Raw genomic sequence first — 15,776 nt, 5'->3', positions numbered from 1 at the left:
AGTTTACTATATATTTCACACCTCAGACATACGGCCAGCTATGGCAGGCTGGGTGGAGGGAGCAGGCTGGGTGGAGAAAGCAGGCTGGGTGGAGGGAGCAGGCTGGGTGGAGAAAGCAGACTGGGTGGAGGGAGCAGGCTGGGCGGAGAAAGCAGACTGGGTGGAGAAAGCAGGTTGGGTGGAGAAAGCAGGCTGAGTGGAGGGAGCAGGCTGGGTGGAGGGAGTAGGCTGGGTGGAGAAGGCAGGCTTGATGGAGGGAGCAGGCTGGGTGGAGAAAGTAGACTGGGTGGAGAAAGTAGGTTGGGTGGAGGGAGCAGGCTGGGTGGAGCGAGCAGAATGGGTGGAGAAAGCAGGCTGGGTGGAGGGAGCAGGTTGGGTGGAGGGAGCAGGTTGGGTGGAGAAAGCAGGCTGGGTGGAGAAAGCAGGCTGGGTGGAGGGAGCAGGCTGGGTGGAGAAAGCAGGCTGGGTGGAGGGAGCAGGCTGGGTGGAGGGAGCAGGTTGGATGGAGGGAGCAGGCTGGGTGGAGAAAGCAGACTGGATGGAAGGAGCAGGCTGGGTGGAGAAAGCAGGCTGGGTGGAGGGAGCAGGTTGGATGGAGGGATCAGGCTGGGTGGAGGCAGCAGGCTGAGTGGAGGGAGCAGGTTGGGTGGAGGGAGCAGGCTGGGTGGAGAAAGCAGGCTGGGTGGAGGGAGCAGGCTGGGTGGAGAAAGCAGGCTGGGTGGAGAAAGCAGGCTGGGTGGAGGGAGCAGGTTGGGTGGAGGGAGCAGGTTGGGTGGAGAAAGCAGGCTGGGTGGAGGGAGCAGGCTGGGTGGAGAAAGCAGGCTGGGTGGAGAAAGCAGGCTGGGTGGAGGGAGCAGGTTGGGTGGAGGGAGCAGGTTGGGTGGAGGCAGCAGGCTGGGTGGAGGGAGCAGGCTGGGTGGAGAGAGCAGGTTGGGTGGAGGCAGCAGGCTGGGTGGAGGCAGCAGGTTGGGTGGAGGGAGCAGGTTGGGTGGAGGCTTGGAGCTGTGAGGTTGCAGAGGAAAGCGTCTCACCTTGAAGTCCTGACACCAGTAAGTCCAGAGCATCTTCATCATGAAGCCTTCATCTTCCTCTCCTTCACTCGCGGCCACATCTCCCAGAAGCCCGGCAGTCTCTTCTGAGTCAGGCTGTGCCTTCAGAGGCTCGCCCGTTTGACTTAACAGGCAGTCAACAGCCAGCAGCTCACCTACGGAAACATAACACACACACACACAGATAGTAAAACACTTCTTTACTCTTCATACATATTAGTGACTCAGTCATACAATAGTTTAACTAAACAGTTTTTTTACCTTCACAGATATCATTCTGAAATACCTGTGTATTTTGCTGGAGGTGTGAAGTTGGGGACGTATTCTCGGCCGAGCACCTTCAGGCTGTTGTTGTTAATGCATCGTGTCGTGTCTCCAGCAATGTGAGAAGACACGACGGCTTGCCGCTCACTGCTGCAGCGCCCCGATCCTGATTCCAGCTGTTAAGGCCTTCCAGGAGGTAGAGCTGGAAATTCAGCAGATTTGCACTGGTTCCTGAAAAAAACAAGCAAAAAAACAAAAAAACTCATTTATGCCTTAGAAAAATTGCTTGTTGATCCAGTTTTAATATCAAATCCAGCTAAGAGGTGTAATCATGTAGAGAGGGACTTACCAGGAATAAAGCTGTTCAAATGGCAGTGAACTGACTCGAGAGATGTTGATCCTCTGGCACAGCGGCAGCTGCTGAGCTTGATGCCACTCTTGTTCATGCTGCCTACTTCAGTGTACAACGGAATCCCTGGAACATCCTGGATGCATTTTATGTGCCGTTTTGCACACGCCAGATGTGATCCATCCTCACTTCATCCAGCAGAGGAACACCCATCAGGTCTCTCCCTTTTGGACCCCTTAGCTCCTCCAGCAGCCGTTCTAGTTGTACAAGAGTTGCTTCCTCTCCCCGAGTCCTCCTACGGCAGAAAGTACTCAACTCTTTTTCGTTTTCTGATAACGTGGAGGTACGTCGCTTACTTAAAAAAATCCGGGTTATTGTCATTTTGATTTTTTTGTCGTAAAGTGGGTACTGACGTCCTCGTCGTGCTACTGCCACAGACAGCCCACAGACCTGCTGCCTATTTATTCATTCGGCTAAAATTCAAAATTACAGTAACCCGGATTTTTTTAAGTAAGCGACGCACCTCCACGTTATCAGTGCTAGTGTCCAGTAATTAATAAATTATAAACAGCATAGTTTGTGCCTGTATAAAGTTGCCCATAGGAAACCGTTTCATGCCCGAATATCTCAAGAGAGCAGCCAGACGCCTCTCGAATATCTTCGGAACAGCTCCAAATTACCAACAACAAGCAGGGGTGAGTAGAACATCATGTTATAATGTGAAATCAAGGGCCCAATGTCAAAAAAACGGTCTTGTCCTTTAAGCTGGAAGCTCACATTAGAGCTGTTGTAAAATCAAGCTTTTTTCACTTAAGGCAGCTAGCCAAAGTTAAACCCATTCTTCCCAGAGAGCGCGTCGATTGCGTTCACACCAAACTCGGCTCGGCAAAAAGACTAGGGTCCGACGCGGGTCGAAAGGCGAGTTGAGTTGACGCGGCAGCCCGGGTCGGCGGTGTGAACGCAACAGCGGCCACGCTAAATTTGCGGATTAAACGCGGGTTATTCAGCAGTGTGAAAGGAGCTAGTGATTCATGCATTTCCCAGCTTCAGAGGGTTCAAAATGCTGCTGCACGACTTTTAACAGGTACACGAAAATTTGACCATATTTCCCCTGTTTTAGTTTCTTTACACTGGTTGCCAGTATATTTTAGGATTCATTTTAAAAGCCTTTTATTTGCTTTTAAAGCTCTTAATGGCCTTGCCCCTCCTTACCTGTCTGAGCTGCTACATCCTTACACACCCTCCCGCTCCCTCAGGTCAGCTGACCAGTTGTTTCTCAGGGTCCCAAAGACAAAGCGCAAGCTCAGAGGGGACCGTGCTTTTTCTGTGGCAGCTCCCAAGCTATGGAATGACCTTCCTTTGGACATAAGACAGGCCTCTTCACTTGTTGTTTTTAAATCCCAACTTAAGACCCATCTTTTTTCTTTGGCTTTTGGCACAATCTGAGATGTTTGACTTTGTTTTATTGTGTTTACTGTAGGAGCCATTTGAATAGTTTATGTTTATCATTTATTGTCTTTAAATATTATCATTTACAAATTCCATTTTTTTACATTCAGAACTTCATTTGTTTCTCTACATCTAATATAATTCCTGTCTTGAGTATGTATGAGTAAGAGTGAGTGAATGAGTGAGTGTGAATGAATGAGTACGCCCTCTACAGGCAAAGGGGGAAATATGCCGACAGGTATATAGGTGTGCCATCCGGATGCCAATAGGAGGGTTCGGTGATGCGCACACCATCAAAGACCGTGGCAAAGAGAGGAAGAATGAATGGACATTGGAATCCAGAACATTAGAAACTTACAAAGCCACTTGAACCCTTGAAGTGTGTAATTTATATTATTTCTGTTAATAAACCACAATCAACTTTATTTTCGACTCCTCGACTGTTTAACACGAGTCAGTGATCATCACACCGAACCCCAGGAATTAACACCAAGGTTTGGACAATACATTTACATTTTAGTTACTTTAGTACTGCTTTTATATTTGACCCTTCTATTTTATGATTGTATTGTATTTTATGATTGTGTATAGCACTTTGGTCCTGTGGGTGTATAAAGTGCTTTATAAATAAAGTTGGTATGGTATGGTATGGTATGGTACTGACTACTGACTACTTCTTTAAAAAGTAACTTAGTTAAGTTACTAAATAAAATTCACTTCATTTAGCATAAATACTTATAACAATAAAATAACATACTCGGAATCTAACGGCACTTAGGCCTATGTAAATGAATGAACATGTAGGCCTATTTTGAACATCCCATTGAATCTGTAGTTGTCTAACATTAGAGCAGCAAGAAGTGGTTTTATTAAACAAAAACAGTATAAAAAAATCAAAATACTCTTTCTTCACTTAATTTAACTGAAATACTTATTACAAATTAAATGCTTTTTTTTACTTTATCAAATCTAACTTAAATACTTCTTATAAAGAATAAAGTAGCGTTTCTTGACTCAATTTAACATAAACACTTCTTTAAAAAAACAAAATACAATAGACATTCTTGACTCATGCATTTAACTCTGATTGCATCTATCCATATGAATTACAGTAACACTTAAGTTATATTGAACATCTTAATGAACCTGTAGTTGTCCCGTATTAGAGCAGCAAGGAGTGATTTTACAAAACAAATCAGAACAAAACCCGTATCTGTATTCATGACTTCGCTTTTAGTTGCATTTATGCGAGAAACTGTGGAGTGGGGCAAGTAAACCAGTGATTCAGTGACCATCAGTCATTCACTCGCAGCGATGCAGACAAACGGACGGTCATATCACGTAACCTGCTGATAATTATGGGCCCAAGCCAGTATGACAGTCAAGTTTTTGACCGAAAAATGTCACGTTTATCTTGCTGTATCCACCCGTTGACCAATAAAAGTTTAAAGAAAACTGATTGATCGTCAGACCCGTCGCTTTGCAGAAATGTTTGTATGCTACTCGCCTACAACTGCAGCTGTTACTGGATTACCCAAAGCTACAACTGACGAAGTATACATATAGATAAACACCCGTACACTCATTCAGATATCGTATATAGGTACTAGAAGATGTAATACAGTACAAAGACGTTAACAAGTCATCTTTGAGTCATCAATTGCGACCAGGTAAGATAAATAGCTAGCTAGCCCTCTCCATAGCACTGCCTGAAACGTAGGCTATATGTTATAAAGTTAGCACGAATAGCTAAACCTATCAACTATCGTCTGTGACAGGCACTGACGAAAACTGTGGTTTAGATTGGTGTATTTATTTAAAATGATTAGGGAAAGTGAGTAAAATGTAACAAATGATATCGCTGGTGTTTCACATTTTAGTGGGACAGATCACTTTTACTGGGTAGGTAGATGTAAAATAACGAGTGACTTCAGGCGAACCCCGCTCCCGTCACGGACACTGATATAACTCATAAGAATAGTAACGCACGATGTTTTAGATAAGTAACTTCAATCTGACTACTAGTTTTGAAATAGTAGTTGCGTTAGACTACTCGTTACTGAAAAAAGTAGTCCGACTACAGTAACGCGTTACCGGCATCACTGATAATAATAATGATGATGATAATTATAATTGTTATTATCATTACATTATTACTCACCTTTTTGGTGGAGTCCAACTTTAAGATGGTGCCCAAGGTGGATGTGAGGCTGGCCTTGATGTGGTCTATGCGTGACAGAATGTCTCTGCCATACACAGACAGCAACCAGTGACCAGTGGGGACGTCAGCGGGCTCTGGGGGCTCCTGGCACACAACTGGGAACAGGCTGGGCCCATTAACAAAGTTAGAGCACTCTTCAAAATAGTGCCCCAACCTATCCAGCCATTCCTCCCCGTGATTTTCTTTCAGCTGTTTTAACAGCCGTGCAGAGCTGTTGCCCTGAGTCCGATCCCGCATCAGGCGGATGACACGTATGTCACAGGCATACCTGGAATTCAGATTCATAAAGTATTTAGTTTACAGTTACATTTACAGATCAATTTATTTTCTATGCCTCAAGTTACCATTTTACAAAATGTTTTACTCACTTCTGGGTCAGGATAAGCCGGAACAGCTTTTGGTGCGGCAAGTCCAGCTGATCCCGGATGGTCTGGGACGTTGATAGGTATGTGAGATTGCACCCACTGCACTTGAGTGTCTCCGTCACCAGCAGGTAAAACCTATCAATATCCAGGACCTTCCGAGCCCTTTTGTGGATACCAGCACCTGTAAGATGCTTCCCACAGGCTTGGCAGAACACCCTGACCTTCCACTGATGATAGGGCATCCACACCAGAAGCCGATGGGAAAAAAACGGTCGGGTGTTGGTACCTGGTGGTAGATCAGGGCGGGCACAGGAGGCTCATACCAAAGCTTCCAATCTGGGTGCAGTTTGCCAGAGCGAAAGAGTGTATTTGAAATCCATCTTTGGTCCTGCACAGGGATGGTTTTCCTCATTTCACTCGGCAACCAGAAAGAAGCTGCATCCCCGGCTGCTGCTGACTGTAACAGTAACGTTCCAGGCTCCCCCTGAAAACAACACAAGAGATTTGGAAATGTACATAAATATGTCTCATTAAAGAAGACCTAGAACTCCATTACTTTAATGAAGACATACTACTGTACTCACAGATGAAACAGCCTTACAGGTGTGTGCCGGGGTCCGGGAAGATGGAGCAATGCTAGGGCTCCTCACAGAGGACGGAGATGGGCTGGAGGTCCTCACAGAGGATGGAGATGGGATAGGGCTCCTCACAGAGGACGGAGATGGGCTCGGTGTTTTCCGGGCTACCAAGTTGGGCTTCACTGAATCTGAAAAAGACCCACCAAAATGGGATTTAGTGAACTGAAATGACAAATGTACACTCATGTAAAGTAAATCCAATATGAATCCCAGCTTCAAAATAAGCATAAAAATGTCTTCTTCGATTTTTCCATCTGAAACATTACAGCATCATCTCATTAATGACAATTACTCATGTCTCTTTTTTTTGTAGTGGCTTTACTTTACCTTCTGATAGAGATCATGCCATTTCTTCTGCCTCGGGGCTGGTCTATTTCCAGCATTTGAAGGCCAAATCCCATTGCTGGCAAATGCCCTAAGCCTTGCCATCCACTCCTCATATCCCATACCTTTATGGCTCTTTGGCTTGGAGCTCATCTGAAGATAACATTAGAAATGAGGAGAATCAGGGGCGGTCGGTGGCGTAGTGGGTTAAGCAGCCGCCCCATATGAAGAGGCTACAGTCCTCGCTGCAGCAGGCCCTGGTTCGACTCCCGCACCAAGCGACCCTGTGCTGTGTGTCTTTCCCCTTCTCTCTGCCCCCTGCTTCCTGTCTCTCTCCAACTGTCCTCTCATTAAAGGCATAAAAAGCCCAAAAAAATATTTAAAAGAAAATGAGGAGAATCAAACATAATAAAGTATTTATGCACTTTATACAGTTAACAATTGGTATGACATGAAAGCATTAAAAAAAATCAAAACCATAGCTTTCTATACCAACAATAATTACAGTCAATTACTTATTTATCTATCTGTCTATTGACATTTTAAATTAAAAGGTTACTACTATACTATAAAGTTAAATGTGTCATTATAGTTTGGTCACAGAACGTGACATCATAATAACACTATTTTATTTAATCCATGGTATATTATTTTTAGCTGTTTAGCTATATTACAGTTTTTCTCTATTGGTTTGGCTCATTTCTTGAAACAGAAATTACATTCTCAAAACTCTAAGATCATTTGGCATAACACTCTTATAGTTCAGCACAACACCATAGCTAACCTGCAAAAGCACATATCTCTCCCAAAACTGTTCACCCATGCTTCAGACCTGATTTCTTTCCCATGAAAAGAGTCAGTGCCACCCAAATTTTAAAGATCTTTCTCAATTGTCTAGGCTCATTTCTTGAAACAGACCGGACGTTTTCAACACTCTTTAGTACTTTTTGCAAAACTAAACTGAATGGTTCAGCAAAACACCATGGTTCACCAGCAAAAGCTCATATCTCCCCCTAAACAGTTCAGCCATGTGTCAAAATGAAGTTTCTTTCTCATTCAAATAGTCAGTGCCCCCAAAATGCATTGTCCTTTTGGCATTGTGTGAGCACTACAAGTCAAAATGTTTAGATGTTTTGTCACTATGGCATAGGACTACCTAACAGAATACAATAGTGTATAAAACTGAAGGAAAAAGTTTCACAGTAAGAGTAGCCTCAAAGCACACACAATACACTCATACCAACCATTTTTATTCACACAAATACTGTGAAGTACGTAACTTCCATACAGTATAGTATTGTAGAAGGAAAAGAAAAATATACATAGCACACATATACTGTAATATAAACACAAACAAAAACGTTGCTGTCTCTCTGGCCACAGATTCTCATCAACATCGCGACGTATATTTTACCTTGCAATGCAACGCAGGAAGAAACGCTGTGCATGCCGCAAACATCCCCTACACTGATCTCCTGTAATGTCTAAACATGCAGCGTCCATTGCATGGAGCAGGAATCTTTGGTCTTGAGCATGATGCTCATACACTCTCCACCTCCAAGCAGAGAAAAACTCCTCAATAGGATTAAGGAAAGGGGAATAAGGTGGGAGCAACTCTTGGATGCATAGTGAACCAAGCCCTGATGAGTGGACCACGATGGAAGTTGACATTGTCCCACACAATCACATGGCGTGGTAGGTGAGACTCAAGAAGACCTCGCTCATATTCAGGGACCAAATTAGTATAAAGGTGGTCCAAGAAGAAGAGGAGCTTCTGTGTGTTGTATGGGCCAAGAGTGGGGATGTGAGTGGCCACACCATTCTCAGAAATGGCAGTACACATAGTTATATTGCCCCCTCGCTGGCCTGGAACATCCACCGTGGCCCGGTGGCCAATAATGTTGCGGCCACGTCTTCGCCCCTTGGCCAGGTTGAAGCCGGCTTCATCTACAAACACGAGGATGTAAGGGGTCTCATTTGCTTCCAATCCCATTATTATCTGCAAAAGTTAGAGTAAAAAAATTACATGTACCCATCATGTGCTTTTTAGCTGTTTTCACACACTGTTTTTATTTACTTCTTTTACTTTGTAAAGCACACTGGGCCTCATGCAAGAACCGTTCGTACGCACAGATTTGTTCTTAAATCGTCCGTACGAGTGATTTAAGAGAATTTGCGCATTCACCAATCTTTTCGTATTTTACGTTTTCTTTCAGGTACGAACAAAATTTACGAGTGATCCAGACCTGTCGTAGGAGTTTCGTAAAATAGTCCGCTGTTATTCAAATCACGTTTGCTTGACTAATGGATTGTATATTTAATTACTTTGAAGAAAATATAAATAAATATATACATTATACTCAACAATGATGCTGACATTGTTCTGTTTGACTTAAAATATGCACTAATCAAAGGTTAATTTGAATCTGTATATAACGGGAAGCGTAACCAGTGGCTGACTTGCTACTTTTGGATGCCTTAGCGCGTCAGGCTCTTGGAAGAGACCATGTGGAGACAGACGAATGGCTGAGATCGCGATTTAGATTGCCAAGGACTGTGCTGCTACAAATATGCAGCTTAATTGCTAGAGCCACAACTCCAGAGAGAAACACGCCGATCAAACCCAATTCCACCACACGTCCAGGACCTCACCATCTTTGGATTTTTGGCCACGGGAACCTTTCAGAGGGAGATTGGAGACAGATCGGAGTGTCCCAGTCCTCTGAGTCGTGCGCTCCCCTTGGTCATCAAAGCTCTCATCAGTTTATCACCCACCATGGTACATCAAATTCCCATACACCGCTGTCCAACAAGTACAAATTAAGAGGGACTTTCATGCCGTGGCTGGACTGCCAATCATAATTGGAGCAGGAGACACATATACGCATCAAAACACCCGTGCCGTTGTGGAGCGCACTGCTGAAGGCCAGGTGGGTGTGTCTCGATACAGCGGGGGGCAAAATAGCCCAGAGAAGGCATGCCAGATTTGCGGAATATTGCCATGAACGAGGGTCTCCCACTACCTGAACCAGCCCAGGCAGACCAGAAGGTGTGGTGCCAGAAGACCCCCCTCATGGACCACCCCATCAAAGTGCCATCATGATGAGGCAACAACTGATTGCACGGCTTTAGTTGCAGTCATCGAGCGCCTGCCCAGGGCGAGACGGTTTTTTTAAGCCATTTTCATATCAAACCATTTATTTTTTTATTTCGCTGACATGGTATTACAGTTTTTCTCAGTCGCTTTTGGACAATTCTCAGATCAGAGTTGCAATTCTCAAAACTACGTGTTCAATTGTCACATCATTGTGTCACTTGTGCACATCAAACAAGCAGTTTCTCATTTCTTTCAGCAAGTTGCCAATGCTTTGGCACATCCATGCACATGATTATGTACAATTCTCTGCTGTTTCCTACATTATCAATTGCTTTTGTCATGTTGATCAAAATGTATTGTACAGGTCTCTGTTGAATAGTCTCACCCCCCACAACATTAAGGCATTAGTTCATCGTATAGGTCTTTACATGCAAAATGGTTGAACAAGTTGTCATAATATGTCAAGCATATTTCTATACATTTCCATTAGACTTTTGTTCAAAATCTGTCCTGAATTGGTAAATTGCTCCCAGGTGAATGTTGACTTTCTCTAACGACCAATCAACTGACAAATATATATATAGCTGGAGCACAACACAATGTTTCAATGTCTGACAATGGAAGGAATTAGACGGGGCCAACAGCCACAGAGAACAGGAAGAGGAAGAGGAAGAGGAGTGAGGTTGCGTGGCGGAGGAGTTGGGAGGCAGAACAGAGGAAGAGGCAGAAGAGGCCGAGGACATATGCGTGTTCCAGATGAGATCAGAGCCACCCTTGTGGACCATGTTCTCAATCATGGGCTTACAATGGCAGAGGCTGGTCGAAGGGTGCAGCCATATGTTGGCAGAACAACGAGAGAACAGGTATGTAATCCAACAATAGGCACTGTTCTGTAATGCTTCATACAATGTAACAGTATTCCACATTACAATATAAGTAAGTATACTTCATACAGTGACATTTTATGTTACTCAATTTTGTGTTTTGCATTGCTATATTGTTTCCACATAGGACTGCAAGACAACTTCACAGGGGTGGCAGAGGGCCCCTTTTCACACCTGAACAGGAGGCCATTTGCACCATGGTTATAGAGAACAATGCCATAAGACTTAGGGAGATACAGAGTGCCATTATAGAGGACAACAACATCTTTGCAAACATCCAAACAGTCAGCATCTCAACAATTGACAGGGTACTGAAAAGACAGGTTACGTCATAGCCATGATCATGTTCAAGTCTCTCTTCTTTTTGTATAGCTTGAGTATAGGCAGAAGGGGAAGCCAAGATCACTGCGCAACATCAGCTTAACTTTGGATTTTTTTACCAGTAACAGACTGGTAAAATCCTCTGACTTTAACGGCATCCCATTCAGAGGATTTCTGACATGGAGTACAACTAGCAAAGTACTTAGCAGCTTTCACCATGTGTTTATTTGGTTAGTACTTAGTACAGTGCTCTTGATTTCTGTACAGTAATGACAGCATACAATTAAAAAAGACAACCACGGAGGGACTCGAACCCTCAATAGCCGCTTTCGGACTGTAGGAACCTTTGGCAGTTCTAATAACCTTTTAATCCGCGGGGCCGTTTTCTCCCGTGTTCGGACATACAGGAACTCGGGGCTTTCTCCCTTAGTTCCTATAACTATTTAGCTCCTTCTCCGAGGTCGGGTCTTTTCATGGTTCTATAGAACTAATCTAAGGGAGGTGTGTGGTGGTCGGTAGCTACGCCCCATGTCACGCTATCACGGCTGAAATGTCTCCTCATATGACACAGACACAACCGGCGGGTGATTAACAAGTTAAACTTACACTGGTCTCATTTGTCTGCGGCGCTCTGCTCTCCTTTCTTCCTTCATGAAATAAAAAAAGTATCGTCTCCTGACTCTCTGTGAGCTTTTCCAGCCTCGATATTAGACGCCTGATGTGATTGTCCATGATTAATATCACCATCATGCAGACCATGAACACAGTGGCCTCCCCGCTCTCCATGTTAGCTTCTTGGTGGTGTTTTTTTTACTCTCATTACTTTTACCGTTTTGTTTTGTGTTTGAATGTAGCGCTTAACGGCTAACACGTCACTGAAGCAGACAGCTGCGCGCGGCGCATCAGTCCCTATCAGGTCCCGACTCATGTGCGAATGCAGACTGAAACAGTTCCGCTGGGGAAGGATAGTTATCAGAACGAAATTCGAGGAGGGTAGTTCTGATAACTACTTTCTTAGAACTGTCTGTCCGAAAGCGGCTAATCTTCTGATCCAAAGTCAGACGCCTTGTCCGTTAGACCACATGGTCTCACATGAGTCATTTGGCTGGTACAGGGGTGGTCTGCTGCCAAGTGTGACACAGCCAGGAATAAAATTGTGCCTCCAAGTCTGAGGCTCTGATCGTCTGTTGGAAAAAGGTCGAGGGCCCTCTTCTTGCTTAGAACCAGTTGCTGCCTCAAGTGGAAGAGTTTAGGGATCAGACCATTTTGACCACGACTGGAGGATTTCATTCTACCAGTCGATCTTCCTTCCAACGCTCACCTCTGGTCACTCCTTATGAGTGGTGACAAAATGAATGAGATTGCGAATGCATAAGGGCTGAAATCATCTTCCACTCTGTGGTGATTAGGCTCACCCTCTTGGATCAGGGTGATAAGCGTAGTCATCTGGAATACGCTGAGAATACAGTCTCTGCCACTCTTCTTTGAATGAAGCCAGATCAGGCGGTATGGGCATCTGGTCAGAGTATCATGTAGATTCACCCCAGGGGAGATATTTTGGATCAGTTGCACGGTGAGGAGGCCTGAGGGAAGGTCCAGGACTCATAAGAAATAATACATTGCTGGTCTTATATTGGTATTTCTGTGTGTCCACCCGAGAAGAGGTGTTGATTATGTCCTGTGAGAATCGGGGCTAGGGATGTCTGCTCACACCGCTTCCCCTGTGATCCGTTCCAGGACAAGCAGCATCAAATATATTGATATATCTTTGAAAGTCATGTCTTATGGAAGGGCGCCTACACATGTGCCATTGTTGCTGATGTTCGTGGCCAATATGGGGATTGAACCCATGACCTTGGCGTTATTAGCACCACGCTCTGACCAGCTGAGCTAACCGGCCTGATTTTGAGTTGCCCTATGAGCAAATTTGTGCGAGAATAAGTGCTCTCAGTGTTTTCTCTGTTACCTATTTAAGTCACACAAACATTCTATACAGCTTGCCTTTGGTATTGCGGATTTGGATGTTATCAGCAGGTGAGTTGAAAGACTTTTAGTTCTTCAAAAAATGCTTTGAATGCAATTATTTTATCATTTGTTATATGCTACAATGACTCGACGTGATAGAACTTACTCATTCAAGTCTCTCATCTTTTTGTATTGCTTGAGTGTAGGCAGTATGGGGAAGCCAAGATCATTGCGCAACATCAGCTTAACTTTGGATTTTCTTTTTTACCAGTAACAGACTGGTAAAATCCTCCGACTTTAATAGCATGCCATTCAGAGGATTTCTGACATGGAGTATAACTAGCAAAGTACTTAGCAGCTTTCACCATATGTTTATTTGGTTAGTACTCAGTACAGTGCTCTTGATTTCTGTACAGTAATGACAGCATACAACTAAACAAGACAACCACGAAGGGACTCAAACCCTCAATCTTCTGATCCGAAGTCAGACGCCTTGTCCGTTAGGCCACATGGTCTCACATGAGTCATCCAGCTGGCACAGGGGTGGTCTGCTGCCATGTCTGAAACAGCCAGGAATAAAATTGTACCTCCAAGTCTGAGGCTCTGATCCTCAGTTGGAAAAGGGTTGAGGGCCCTCTTCTTGCTTAGAACCAGTTGCTGCCTCAAGTGGAAGAGTTTAGGGATCAGACTATTTTGACCACGACTGGAGGAGCTCGTTCTATCAGTCGATCTTCCTTCCAACGCTCACCTCTGGTAACTCCTTATGAGTGGTGACTAAATGAATGGATTTGGGTATATACTGAAGAGATTGTAATAACCCCAACCCTAACTTTGACTTGTCCTAAGTGTAATTGCTTTTGTTTCGCCCAATTTTAAATCAAACATCCCTACATGAAACCACATTTAGATAATAATGATTCTATTTTTGTGAAAGGGGGATGAATTCGTACCCTCTGCACGCAAGGCCAGTGTATCTAATGAGGCTTCAATTTGAGATCGAAATTATACCAGCTGTAGTTTAAGACGGAAATTTTTATGGTCAAACTTACAAGCGAGAGGGCGAGGTGGCCGAGCGGTTAAGGCGATGGACTGCTAATCCATTGTGCTTTGCACGCATGGGGTCAAATCCCATTCTCGTTGGCTTTGAATTTCAAGTTGTTGGTTTGTTAATATTTCTGATTCGACTTTTTACAAGCAGGCTTTTCAAACAATGCTTTAGTCGCAATATTTTTATTTGCTTACACTAAGTTCATTTGGGCGATTGAATCTATAATGAAGAATTGTGAGTCTGACTTCAGGCTAATGTGAAAGAGCTGTCTTTCTTTCAGTTTACACCCACGTTTGCCACATCCAGCTGTTAATCATTTCCTCCACAGAGCACAAGAACAAAGGAAAGATGACTGGAGAACGCAGGCGTCGATCCCACTACTTCTCACATGCAAAGCGAGCACTCTACCATTTGAGCTAATTCCCCTTTGTTTGCTACATTCTTAGCGCTTCCAAATTAACAACCATTTCTGACCAAACGATCCATTCCTTGATACATAAAAAAGAAATAGATCTCACAACTGATGCTTGTTTGTTTTTCTCAGAGTGTCTTTCAGAGTGGTTGAATGTATCAAATAGATACACGTGAGTATTCAAAATAAAAAACACAACTTAAAGAAATCGGGTAAACGATCGTCTAATCCATTTAACAAAAGTGAAAGATTTCAGTCTTTTGACACAATAATTCTTTTTTCTTACTTATATCAGAAAAGTGGACATTGGAGGACACTCATGTCCACACCAAACGAGTTTGAATTAAGAGTGTGTAGAAAGGGTTTCAGAGTTGGTCAAGTGTCAATTGTGATGTTGCTGAATGTTACATCATCTTTTCCAGGTTTTTTTAATGAGAGATGTTGATTTGAAAATTTATACATAGCAGAGGATGGTTTCGGTCCATCGACCTCTGGGTTATGGGCCCAGCACGCTTCTGCTGCGCCACTCTGCTACACACCTCAGATGAGACTCAAACCCACAATCCCTGGCTTAGGAGGCCAGTGCCTTATCCACGTGACTATTCAAAATAAAAAACACAGCTTAAAGAAATCGGGTAAACGATCCTCTAATCCATTTAACAAAGGTGAAAGATTTCAGTCTTTTGACTTAATAATTCTTTTTTCTTACTTATATCAGAAAAGTTGACATTGGAGGACACTCATGTGCACACCAAACGTGTTTGAATTAGGAGTGTGTAGAAAGGGTTTTAGAGTTGGTCAACTGTCAACTGTGATGTTGCTGAATGTTACATCATCTATAACAGATTTTTTTAATGAGAGATGTTGAGTTTGATTGGAAAATTTATACATAGCAGAGGAGGGTTTCGGTCCATCGACCTCTGGGGTATGGGCCCAGCACGCTTCTGCTGCGCCACTTTGCTATACACCTCAGAAGGGACTCGAACCCACAATCCCTGGCTTAGGAGGCCAGTGCCTTATCCACGTGACTATTCAAAATAAAAAACACAGCTTAAAGAAATCGGGTAAACGATCCTCTAATCCATTTAACAAAAGTGAAAGATTTCAGTCTTTTGTAACAATAATTCTTTTTTCTGACTTATATCAGAAAAGTGGACATTGGAGGACACTCGTGAGCACACCAAACGAGTTCAAATTAAGAGTGTGTAGAAAGGGTTTCAGAGTTGGTCAAGTGTCAATTGTGATGTTGCTGAATGTTACATCATCTTTTCCAGGTTTTTTTAATGAGAGATGTTGATTTGAAAATTTATACATAGCAGAGGATGGTTTCGGTCCATCGACCTCTGGGTTATGGGCCCAGCACGCTTCCGCTGCGCCACTCTGCTATACA

General features: G+C 43.7%; 2 non-coding genes across 2 annotated transcripts; one reads left to right on the top strand and one right to left on the bottom strand.

Moving 5' to 3' along the window:
* Positions 1 to 12,787: 12,787 nt before the first annotated feature.
* trnai-aau (transfer RNA isoleucine (anticodon AAU)) lies at positions 12,788 to 12,861 on the bottom strand. The gene has a single exon. It is a non-coding gene; the product is annotated as a tRNA-Ile (tRNA).
* A 1,123-nt stretch (positions 12,862 to 13,984) lies between these two features.
* trnas-gcu (transfer RNA serine (anticodon GCU)) lies at positions 13,985 to 14,066 on the top strand. The gene has a single exon. It is a non-coding gene; the product is annotated as a tRNA-Ser (tRNA).
* Positions 14,067 to 15,776: the final 1,710 nt, after the last annotated feature.

The sequence above is a fragment of the Odontesthes bonariensis genome, chromosome 8 (assembly GCF_027942865.1).
Source record: "Odontesthes bonariensis isolate fOdoBon6 chromosome 8, fOdoBon6.hap1, whole genome shotgun sequence".
Taxonomy (NCBI): Eukaryota; Metazoa; Chordata; class Actinopteri; order Atheriniformes; family Atherinopsidae; genus Odontesthes; species Odontesthes bonariensis.
Note: the sequence above shows the minus strand (reverse complement) of the source record. Positions and strands in the feature narration are given on the sequence as shown.